Here is a 12,331-nt window from a genome sequence, read left to right as displayed (position 1 = left end):
GGCTCTGGGGTGTATGATCTATGGCAGTGCCGGGTGTATGATCTATGGCAGTGCCAGGCTCTGGGGTGTATGATCTATGGCAGTGCCGGGTGTATGATCTATGGCAGTGCCAGGCTCTGGGGTGTATGATCTATGGCAGTTCCGGGTGTATGATCTATGGCAGTGCCAGGCTCCGGGGTGTATGATCTATGGCAGTGCCAGGCTCCGGGGTGTATGATCTATGGCAGTGCCAGGCTCCGGGGTGTATGATCTATGGCAGTGCCAGGCTCCGGGGTGTATGATCTATGGCAGTGCCAGGCTCCGGGGTGTATGATCTATGGCAGTGCCAGGCTCCAAGTGTATGATCTATGGCAATGCCAGGCTCCGGGTGTATGATCTATGGCAGTGCCAGGCTCCGGGTGTATGATCTATGGCAGTGCCAAGCTCCGGGTGTATGATCTATGGCAGTGCCAGGCTCCGGGTGTATGATCTATGGCAGTGCCATGCTCCGGGTGTATGATCTATGGCAGTGCCAGGCTCCGGGTGTATGATCTATGGCAGTGCCAGGCTCCAGGTGTATGATCTATGGCAGTGCCAGGCTCCAGGTGTATGATCTATGGCAGTGCCAGGCTCCGAGGTGTATGATCTATGGCAGTGCCAGGCACCGGGTGTATGATCTATGGCAGTGCCAGGCTCCGGGTGTATGATCTATGGCAGTGCCAGGCTCCGGGTGTATGATCTATGGCAGTGCCAGGCTCCTGGTGTATGCTCTATGGCAGTGCCAGGTGTATGATCTATGGCAGTGCCAGGCTCCGGGGTGTATGATCTATGGCAGTGCCAGGCTCCGGGGTGTATGATCTATGGCAGTGCCAGGCTCCGGGGTGTATGATCTATGGCAGTGCCAGGCTCCGGGGTGTATGATCTATGGCAGTGCCAGGCTCCGGGGTGTATGATCTATGGCAGTGCCAGGCTCCGGGGTGTATGATCTATGGCAGTGCCAGGCTCCGGGGTGTATGATCTATGGCAGTGCCAGGTGTATGATCTATGGCAGTGCCAGGCTCCGGGTGTTTGATCTATGGCAGTGCCATGCTCCGGGTGTATGATCTATGGCAGTGCCATGCTCCGGGTGTATGATCTATGGCAGTGCCAGGCTCCGGGGTGTATGATCTATGGCAGTGCCAGGCTCCGTGGTGTATGATCTATGGCAGTTCTAGCTGTATGATCTATGGCAGTGCCAGGCTCTGGGGTTTATGATCTGGGCATTGACAGGCTCCGGGGTATATGATATGGGCAGGGCCAGGCTCCGGGTTGTATGATCTATGGCAGTGCCAGGCTCCCGGTTGTATGATGTGGGCAGTTCCAGGCTCCAGGGTGTATGATCTATGGCAATGCCAGGCTCTGGGATGTATGATCTATGGCAGTGTAAGGCCCTGGGGTGTATGATATGGGCAGTGCCAGGCTCCAGGGTGTAAGATGGCTGGCAGTGCCAGGCTCCAGGGTGTATGATCTATGGCAGTGCCAGGCTCTGGGATGTATGATCTATGGCAGTGTAAGGCCCTGGGGTGTATGATATGGGCAGTGCCAGGCTCCAGGGTGTAAGATGGCTGGCAGTGCCAGGCTCCAGGGTGTAAGATGGCTGGCAGTGCCAGGCTCCGGAGGTGTATGATGTATGGCAGTGCCAGGCTCTGGGGTGTATGATCTATGGCAGTGCCAGGCTCTGGGGTATATGATATGGGCAGTGCCAGGCTCCAGGGTGTATGATGTATGGCAGTGCCAGGCTCCAGGGTGTATGATGTATGGCAGTGCCAGGCTCTGGGGTGTATGATCTATGGCAGTGCCAGGCCCTGGGGTGTATGATTCGGGCAGTGCCAGGGTCCAGGGTGTATGATTTGGGCAGTGCCAGGTTTCAGGTTGTATGATCTATGGCAGTGCCAGGCTCCTATGCATATGATCACGGGTATTGCCAGCTCCGGGTATATAATCCAAGGCTGAAGCTCTTGGGTAGGTGATTGTGGCCACTGGGGCACTTAGGTGATTATGGGCACTTGGGTGGGTGGTCCTGTACTGCAGCTTTTGGGTAGGGGGTCGTGGGCACCGAAGCATCTGGGTAGGTGATTACAGGGGGGGGGGGGGGGGGGTTAGGGTTGCCATATTCAAGGGCTGTATTCTGTGAGGGATATTCCTGCCTTCGTTGTTTTGGATCCTGGGCACTGCCAGGCTCATGGATGGGTGATTCTAAATACTATGAAGGAGGCAGTATTAGTCACTGCCAAGTCCTAGAGTGTGGGCACCATTGTAGATCATTGCCAGGCTGGGGGAGGTGACCATGGTCAATGTTATGCTCAGATGTTGCGTGTTTCTGGGCACTGCCAACTTATGCCTGGCTTGGTGACTGTGGGCATTTCCTGATTGTGCCAGCCTCTAGGGTGGGTTGTTGGGTTACTATGGATGATCATGTGGGGTGCCACTCTCTTTGTGACTTGTGCAACCCCCTGCAGTGGGGTGGTGGGTTATTACTGGCACTGGTGGGCATTCTTTGCTGGGTCAGTCTCAGTATATATGGTGGTTAGTATCAGGGCACCATTAATCTATACTGTGGGCATAGAGAATTCTCTGCCAGGCTGTAGATAAACCTTGCTTTACCATCATTTTTGCCTTTTATCAGGCAGTTAAGCAGTTAATTCTAGTTGGCAGAAGACTCCGCACTGCCGGGCACAGATATTAATCCTCAATACATTCCCACTGGTTATATTCATCTCCTGTATGTGATCCTGGCAGTGTTTGGCACCGTATAGATACATAGCCATGCCAGCGCTGTCATATGCCGGATGCCGCCCCACCATGTATCATGCTCATGTTTTCTCTATTTACATGGTACCGTGTATTTCATTGTTAACCCTGGCAGTGCCCACCTTTTATATATGGTATCGCCAATTATAAGTTATTGACCTGGGTATATTAGTTGGCAGCCAACTGTTCTGCTTAATCTGTCAGGTTATTTCTTCTACCCACTACCCCATGGGGGGGTAATCGTAGGCACTGCCAGGCTCAAGGGTGGATGACCATGGGCACTGCCAAACTTATGGGTGGGTGGTTGTAGGCATTGGCATGCTCAAGGGTGGGTGAACCTGGACACTAGTGAGCTTAAGGGTGGTTTTCATGGGCACTGCCAATCTAATGGTCTGGTGATCATGGGCACTGCTAGAGTTAAGGTTTATGATTGTGGGCACTGCCAAACTTATGGGTGAATTATCATAGGCACTGCCAAGTATATGGGTGGGTACCAGGGTACATTATCAAGGACACTGCCAGGCTTAAGGTTGGATGACTATGGGCACTGCCAAGCTCAGTCTTAAGATTGTGGGCACTGCCACGCTCATGGGTGGATGAGCTTTGACTTTACTGATACTATTTGGTATGTCGGGCTATATTAATATAATCAGATGTACCCGGGTACTGTGGTCCTGGCAGTGTCATTCTATGCTGCCCCCTGTTGGCAGTGCCCATTCTGTGCTGTATATTTTAAGGCTGTTATAGGTCAGGGAAGCGATCATAGAAATAATGAAATACTGCAGTGACCTGTTATATTCTTAAAATTTACAGCAGGGGGCGCTATACCTTATCCTACACCCAAAAGTCCCCTGCACAACAACAAGGAGGTTCTGCAGCAGCTGAGGTATGTATTTTACCTCAGTTCTGTATCACTGGCTCAGTGGTTTCTATACCCACTGTAGGACCGGTCTGTGCCCCCTCTACGGTGCCCTCCTGTGTCCCTGTTGGGTTTGGCGCCGTCTTCAGATGCCCATTAGGGGCCGATCCCTCCCTGGCCGCCTGGATCCGCCGTTGCTCAGGGGGCGGATTTCCCGCGGTGCCATTTATCTGTAGCCTGACCTTTACTTAATGTCACCACGTTCTGCCGTGGGACGGTAAACTGTGCTTAACCCCTTCAGTACTGCAGATGAATGCCACCGAGCGCACTCACGATAATCGTACCCCATCCGGGGCCTTCTGATCTTGTGAACCAGGAGGCTCTGGTTGAGCAGAGATATAGAGATGTGGATTATCTGTATTATTGTGTCTGGCACTAGTATAGGGGGCACTGTGGCTGGCACTATTATGAGGGCACTGTGGCTGGCACTATTATGAGGGCACTGTGGCTGGCACTAGTATAGGGGGCACTGTGGCTGGCCCTAGTAGAGGGGGCACTTGTGGCTAGAGCTAGTATAGGGGGCACTTGTGGCTGGCGCTAGTATAGGGGGCACTTGTGGCTGGCGCTAGTATATGGGGCACTTGTGGCTGGCGCTAGTATATGGGGCACTGGGGCTGGCCCTGGTATAGGGGGCACTTGGGGCTGGCCCTGGTATAGGGGGCACTTGGGGCTGGCGCTGGTATAGGGTGCACTTGGGGCTGGCGCTGGTATAGGGGGCACTTGGGGCTGGCGCTGGTATAGGGGGCGCTTGGGGCTGGGGCTGGTATAGGGGGCGCTTGGGGCTGGCGCTGGTATAGGGGGCGCTTGGGGCTGGCGCTGGCATAGGGGGCGCTTGGGGCTGGCGCTGGCATAGGGGGCGCTTGGGGCTGGCGCTGGCATGGGGGGCGCTTGGGGCTGGCGCTGGCATGGGGGGCGCTTGGGGCTGGCGCTGGCATGGGGGGCGCTTGGGGCTGGCGCTGGCATGGGGGGCGCTTGGGGCTGGCGCTGGCATGGGGGGCGCTTGGGGCTGGCGCTGGCATAGGGGGGCGCTTGGGGCTGGCGCTGGCATAGGGGGGCGCTTGGGGCTGGCGCTGGCATAGGGGGGCGCTTGTGGCTGGCGCTGACATAGGGGGACACTTGTGGCTGGCGCTGGCATAGGGGGGCGCTTGTGGCTGGCGCTAGTATAGAAATGATTACAGTTTATGTACAGTTTGGCGGTATAAAGTAATAACAGTATAAAGCATTGACATGTAGGTAGCGCCACCAATATGACTAAACAGGTTCAGCCCCCATTACTGCCAGGCGGAACAGCAGGGGGGCATTTTGTTCTGAGCCGTGGGGCGTACGCTGTCAGCGATTCATCCAAGACAGATCGCCATGACGCATCATGTGAGAGCGATCTGCAGGCCCACACGTTGCGAACAGTGGCCAAATTCCCTTGTTAATCCTTTCAACAGATTCCTTAAAAAATTAAAGTCACTGCAGACATGACATGAACCAGGAGGTACAGGATGAACACAGCTTGCACATAGTAATGGTATATGGGGTCGTCGTCCACGTCGTCCAACCTGCCGGGCATGCTGGGAGTTGTAGTTTTGCAACAGCACGAGCGGCTGGAGGTCGGCATTCCCCTTCATTCTGTGTGTCAGTCTTTACTGCGGTTGTGGAGTTTTATACGTGAACCAGGAGGCTCTGGATGAACAGAAGAGTGACGCAGTGCATAGACTTATAAGGGGGGGGGGGGATGTGACTATTTACGTGATGCGGTATGGGGGGGCTTTCAAGGCTTTTTAAGCCTCTATTAATCTGATTTTATGTTTTTTCATTTGCTTTTTTTGATGAGATTTTCTCGTTCTCATTGTTTTGGGAACGTGACCTCGTCTGAGCGTCTGCAGTAAAGGGAAAAAAAAAAGGGAAACAAAAACCCATATAGTCGCAGCAATGGCCGCCATAGACGGAAACATACAGGTAAGGCTCTGTTCACTGCACATAATAGGAAGTATAATAGGAACTGTCATGGCTGCCTGCGGTTTAGTGTTGCCTTTGGTTTTACGAGCATCGTCCGCGTCCCTTTGTTGTGCCGAGGGAGGGGGGTTAATAACATATCATTATTTGCCGTGTCTGTCGCTTTAAATAGCTTGTTTACAAACAATACGATGATGTCATTACGGGGGGGGGGGGGGGGGGGGGGCACTGCACCTGTTTGACACAGCCTGCAGTGTAAAGCATGGAGGATAGCACTGCGGTTGTCATGGCTACACCCAGACACATGCGTATGGGTTGCGGGACTGGTATCCCCAATAACCGTAACCGCCTATAGTTTTTATTTTATTTATGTGTACATTGATGAAAACTGTCTAAAATGGCTTGGTTTCCCATAGCAACCTATCGCAGCGCCTCTTATTTTCCTAGATAGCTAGGATTGGTTGCTATGGACAGCAAGGCCGGTGCCCATAGTAACCAATTGCAGCATTTCATTTTATTTCTTAGATCGCTATGTGATCGGTTGCTATGGGCAGCAACGTTGGTGCCCATAGCAACCAGTCGCAGCACCACTTGTATTTTCCTAGGCCCCTATAGTATCGGTTGCTATGGGCAGCAAGGTTGGGGCCCTTAGTAACCAATCGCAGTGTTTCATTTTATTTCTTAGATCGCTATGTGATCGGTTGCTATGGGCAGCAAGGTTGGGGCCCTTAGTAACCAATCGCAGCGTTTCATTTTATTTCTTAGATCGCTATGTGATCGTTTGCTATGGGCAACATGGTTGGTGCCCATAGTAACTAATCACAGCGCATTTTTTATTTTTCAAGAATGCTGTGAGATCGGTTGCTATGGGCAGCAAGCAACCAGTCGCAGCACCGCTTGTATTTTCCTAGGCCTCTATGGTATTGGTTGCTATGGGCAGCAAGGTTTGGGCCCATAGCAACCAGTCGCAGCGCCGCTTTTAATTTCCTAGGCCTCTATTGTATCGGTTGCTATGGGCAGCAAGGTTGGGGCCCATAACAACCAATCACAGTGCAGCTTTGTGTTCCATAAGAACTGAAAGCTAAGCTCTGGTTGCTATGGACAACCAGAATCAACCAATCACAACACAGCTTTCATTTTCCACTAGTGAGTATAAGAAGTGAAAGTAGTTCTGTGATTGGTTACTGTTTCTTTAACTGCAGCCAATCACAGTGCAGCTTTCATTTTAGCAAGGGAAATAGAAGCTTAAACGTGATTGGTTGCCACCAGCAACAAATAAAAATAAAAAACAACAGTTTTGATGTCCATGGCAACCAATCGTAAGGCCACTTTCACTTTAGAAACAATTTAAAAGTGCACCGTTGCTGTCGGCAACAAAGACCCTTCAGGGGCAATTTCTTTCTGTTTGTGTATTTGAAGTGATTTATCAATCGTACATCATGTGTACCTGCGCCAAATGTATCAAAATGGCGCACATTCTTTATAAATATTAAGTAGCTTAGAGCAAAATAAGTTTTGAAGCGCGGTCCGAGCAGCTGGGGGGGGGGGGGGTAACTAAGCACAGAAATTTGCAACAATTGAAACGTTTTTTTAAATTGCGCTTTTCCTTAATGGCCACTGCGCTCCGGGTCAGAGGAGGCCGCACTGACAATAAAACGGCTTTGCCGTTTTATTGTCAATGCGGCCTCCTCTGACCCGGAGCATGGCGGACATTTCCCCGGTATGGCGGCTGACAGGCGGAGGCCGTTTTTTTTTTTTTTTTAATGGAATCTCTGTCTCCTCTGCCCTGAAATATGCCGTGTAGCCGCCGCCGGCTTAGATTTCCCCACTGGCTCTGAATTCCCATGACACGGGGGATTCTAAAATAGAATTTAACACCTTCCGCGCCGGGGTTACATAACAAATCGGCCTTGTAGCTGAGGATGAATGGATCCTGTGAAACCTCTCGCTCGGCGCGGTGTGATCTCCAGGTGCCGCCATGACTCTTAAAGGCGAACTGCGGATTACAATCTCTGGTTACTGGCATCTTGTCTTATATTGCTGGGTTGTCACCTGGATTTCCCAGAATTCCCAGCACATAGCAGTACCAGTGCCATCATGTACTATCCTGGAGATGCCCGGGCCGCTGGGTGATGTCATTTCCCCGTCCTGTGTGTCTGAGTATTTCCTGGTGTCGGTGACACCGCGCTCGACTTTGGTTATTTTAAGGCGTCTCGTCTTACAAAGCAGATTAATATATCCGGCGTTGGGATTCATGAGCGGCTGGAATAGTTTATAGAGGTCATGGCGTATGTTTATTGGTTTCTGGCTGATCACGAGGTTATATCCTGTATTATACTCCAGAGCTGTACTCACTATTCTGCTGGTGAGATCACTGTGTACATACATTACATTACTTATCCTGTACTGATCCTGAGTTATATCCTGTATTATACTCCAGAGCTGTACTCACTATTCTGCTGGTGAGGTCACTATGTACATACATTACATTACTTATCCTGTACTGATCCGGAGTTATATTCTGTATTATACTCCAGAGCTGTACTCACTATTCTGCTGGTGAGGTCACTGTGTACATACATTACTTTACTTATCATGTACTGATCCTGAGTTATATCCTGTATTATACCCCAGAGCTGTACTCACTATTCTGCTGGTGAGGTCACTGTGTACATACATTACATTACTTATCCTGTACTGATCCTGAGTTATTTCCTGTATTATACTCCAGAGCTGTACTCACTATTCTGCTGGTGAGATCACTGTGTACATACATTACATTACTTATCCTGTACTGATCCTGAGTTATATCCTGTATTATACTCCAGAGCTGTACTCACTATTCTGCTGGTGAGGTCACTGTGTACATACATTACATTACTTATCCTGTACTGATCCTGAGTTCTATCCTGTATTATACTCCAGAGCTGCGCTCACTATTCTGCCTTCTCTGCACAGTACGGTGTCACACTGTTCTCTGTTATCCTGCATGTATACGAGTTAATGCTGCACTGTTGTCCTCATCAAACGTTTCTATGGTAACTGCAGCGTCTTAGAATTGGCAGCTCCGCCATCTACCCGGGGTGCCAACACCCTGCACCAGAAGTCGCCCCCACTGTACCCAGTCATAGATCTGCCCCAGAGTCCCCCAGATCCTGGCTATCATTCCGCCATCTCTCCTCCCATGTTCCCATACATTGCAGCTCTGTTCATCCTGATCTTCCTGCTTCATGTAGTAGAGCTGGGTGAGAGTAGATCCTAGACAACATCTGCAGAGTATTAGCACAGAATGCAGAGAAGTCTCCTCTCCTGACATACTCTGTGCTGCTGTGAGCCCCGCTTCTTCTCTATGTAACTAAGGTAGGGTCGCCACTTTTCTTGCCCTAAAAAATAACGGCCATTCTAATTTGCATAATTAGTTATATATGCGTGACATCACAGGATACCCATATGCGGGGGAAATTATTGGGTAACCCCACTCTTTCCTCTATGTAACTCTGTATGTCCTCCCACAAATTCAGCATGCTCCAGTCCTAAAATACTCTGTGCTGCTGATTCTCCTGAGATCAGCATAGTCCTCTCCTGAAATACTCTGTGCTGCTGATTCACCTGAGATCAGCATAGTCCTCTCCTGAAATACTCTGTGCTGCTGATTCACCTGAGATCAGCATAGTCCTCTCCTGAAATACTCTGTGCTGCTGATTCACCTGAGATCAGTATAGTCCTCTCCTAAAATACTCTGTGCTGCTGATATACCTGAGATCAGCATAGTCCTCTCCTGAAATACTCTGTGCAGCTGATTCACCTGAGATCAGTATAGTCCTCTCCTAAAATACTCTGCGCTGCTGATTCACCTGAGATCAGCATAGTCCTCTCCTGAAATACTCTGTGCTGCTGATTCACCTGAGATCAGCATAGTCCTCTCCTGAAATACTCTGTGCTGCTGATTCACCTGAGATCAGTATAGTCCTCTCCTGAAATACTCTGTGCTGCTGATTCACCTGAGATCAGTATAGTCCTCTCCTGAAATACTCTGTGCTGCTGATTCACCTGAGATCAGCATAGTCCTCCCCTGAAATACTCTGCGCTGCTGATTCACCTGAGATCAGCATAGTCCTCTCCTGAAATTTGTGCTGCTGATTCACCTGAGATCAGTATAGTCCTCTCCTGAAATACTCTGTGCTGCTGATTCACCTGAGATCAGCATAGTCCTCTCCTGAAATACTCTGCGCTGCTGATATACCTGAGATCAGTATAGTCCTCTCCTGAAATACTCTGTGCTGCTGATTCACCTGAGATCAGTATAGTCCTCTCCTGAAATACTCTGTGCAGCTGATTCACCTGAGATCAGTATAGTCCTCTCCTGAAATACTCTGTGCTGCTGATTCACCTGAGATCAGCACAGTCCTCTCCTGAAATACTCTGTGCAGCTGATTCTCCTGAGATCAGTATAGTACTCTCCTGAAATACTCTGTGCTGCTGATTCACCTGAGATCAGTATAGTCCTCTCCTGAAATACTCTGTGCTGCTGATTCACCTGAGATCAGTATAGTCCTCTCCTGAAATACTCTGCGCTGCTGATTCACCTGAGATCAGCATAGTCCTCTCCTGAAATACTCTGTGCTGCTGATTCACCTGAGATCAGTATAGTCCTCTCCTGAAATACTCTGTGCTGCTGATTCTCCTGAGATCAGTATAGTCCTCTCCTGAAATACTCTGTGCTGCTGATTCACCTGAGATCAGCATAGTCCTCTCCTGAAATACTCTGCGCTGCTGATTCACCTGAGATCAGTATAGTCCTCTCCTGAAATACTCTGCGCTGCTGATTCACCTGAGATCAGTATAGTCCTCTCCTGAAATACTCTGTGCTGCTGATTCACCTGAGATCAGTATAGTCCTCTCCTAAAATACTCTGTGCTGCTGATTCACCTGAGATCAGTATAGTCCTCTCCTGAAATACTCTGCGCTGCTGATTCACCCGAGATCAGTATAGTCCTCTCCTGAAATACTCTGTGCTGCTGATTCTCCTGAGATCAGTATAGTTCTCTCCTTAAATACTCTGTGCTGCTGATTCACCTGAGATCAGTATAGTCCTCTCCTGAAATACTCTGTGCAGCTGATTCACCTGAGATCAGCATAGTCCTCTCCTGAAATACTCTGTGCTGCTGATTCACCTGAGATCAGTATAGTCCTCTCCTGAAATACTCTGCGCTGCTGATTCACCTGAGATCAGTATAGTCCTCTCCTGAAATACTCTGTGCAGCTGATTCACCTGAGATCAGCATAGTCCTCTCCTGAAATACTCTGTGCTGCTGATTCACCTGAGATCAGTATAGTCCTCTCCTGAAATACTCTGTGCTGCTGATTCACCTGAGATCAGTATAGTCCTCTCCTGAAATACTCTGCGCTGCTGATTCACCTGAGATCAGCATAGTCCTCTCCTGAAATACTCTGTGCTGCTGATTCACCTGAGATCAGTATAGTCCTCTCCTGAAATACTCTGTGCTGCTGATTCACCTGAGATCAGCATAGTCCTCTCCTGAAATACTCTGTGCTGCTGATTCTCCTGAGATCAGTATAGTCCTCTCCTGAAATACTCTGTGCTGCTGATTCACCTGAGATCAGCATAGTCCTCTCCTAAAATACTCTGTGCTGCTGATATACCTGAGATCAGCATAGTCCTCTCCTGAAATACTCTGTGCTGCTGATATACCTGAGATCAGCATAGTCCTCTCCTGAAATACTCTGTGCAGCTGATTCACCTGAGATCAGTATAGTCCTCTCCTGAAATACTCTGTGCAGCTGATTCACCTGAGATCAGCATAGTCCTCTCCTGAAATACTCTGTGCTGCTGATTCACCTGAGATCAGCATAGTCCTCTCCTGAAATACTCTGTGCAGCTGATTCTCCTGAGATCAGTATAGTCCTCTCCTGAAATACTCTGCGCTGCTGATTCACCTGAGATCAGCATAGTCCTCTCCTGAAATACTCTGTGCTGCTCATTCACCTGAGATCAGTATAGTCCTCTCCTGAAATACTCTGTGCTGCTGATTCTCCTGAGATCAGTATAGTCCTCTCCTGAAATACTCTGTGCTGCTGATTCTCCTGAGATCAGTATAGTCCTCTCCTGAAATACTCTGCGCTGCTGATTCACCTGAGATCAGTATAGTCCTCTCCTAAAATACTCTGTGCTGCTGATATACCTGAGATCAGCATAGTCCTCTCCTGAAATACTCTGCGCTGCTGATTCACCTGAGATCAGCATAGTCCTCTCCTGAAATACTCTGCGCTGCTGATTCACCTGAGATCAGCATAGTCCTCTCCTGAAATACTCTGCGCTGCTGATTCACCTGAGATCAGCATAGTCCTCTCCTGAAATACTCTGCGCTGCTGATTCACCTGAGATCAGTATAGTCCTCTCCTGAAATACTCTGTGCTGCTGATTCTCCTGAGATCAGTATAGTCCTCTCCTGAAATACTCTGTGCTGCTGATTCTCCTGAGATCAGTATAGTCCTCTCCTGAAATACTCTGTGCTGCTGATTCTCCTGAGATCAGTATAGTCCTCTCCTGAAATACTCTGTGCTGCTGATATACCTGAGATCAGCATAGTCCTCTCCTGAAATACTCTGCGCTGCTGATTCACCTGAGATCAGTATAGTCCTCTCCTGAAATACTCTGCGCTGCCCTCCCTGATTCCG

Source organism: Hyla sarda, chromosome 4 (assembly GCF_029499605.1).
Source record: "Hyla sarda isolate aHylSar1 chromosome 4, aHylSar1.hap1, whole genome shotgun sequence".
Taxonomy (NCBI): domain Eukaryota; kingdom Metazoa; phylum Chordata; class Amphibia; order Anura; family Hylidae; genus Hyla; species Hyla sarda.
This window is presented reverse-complemented; position numbering follows the sequence as displayed.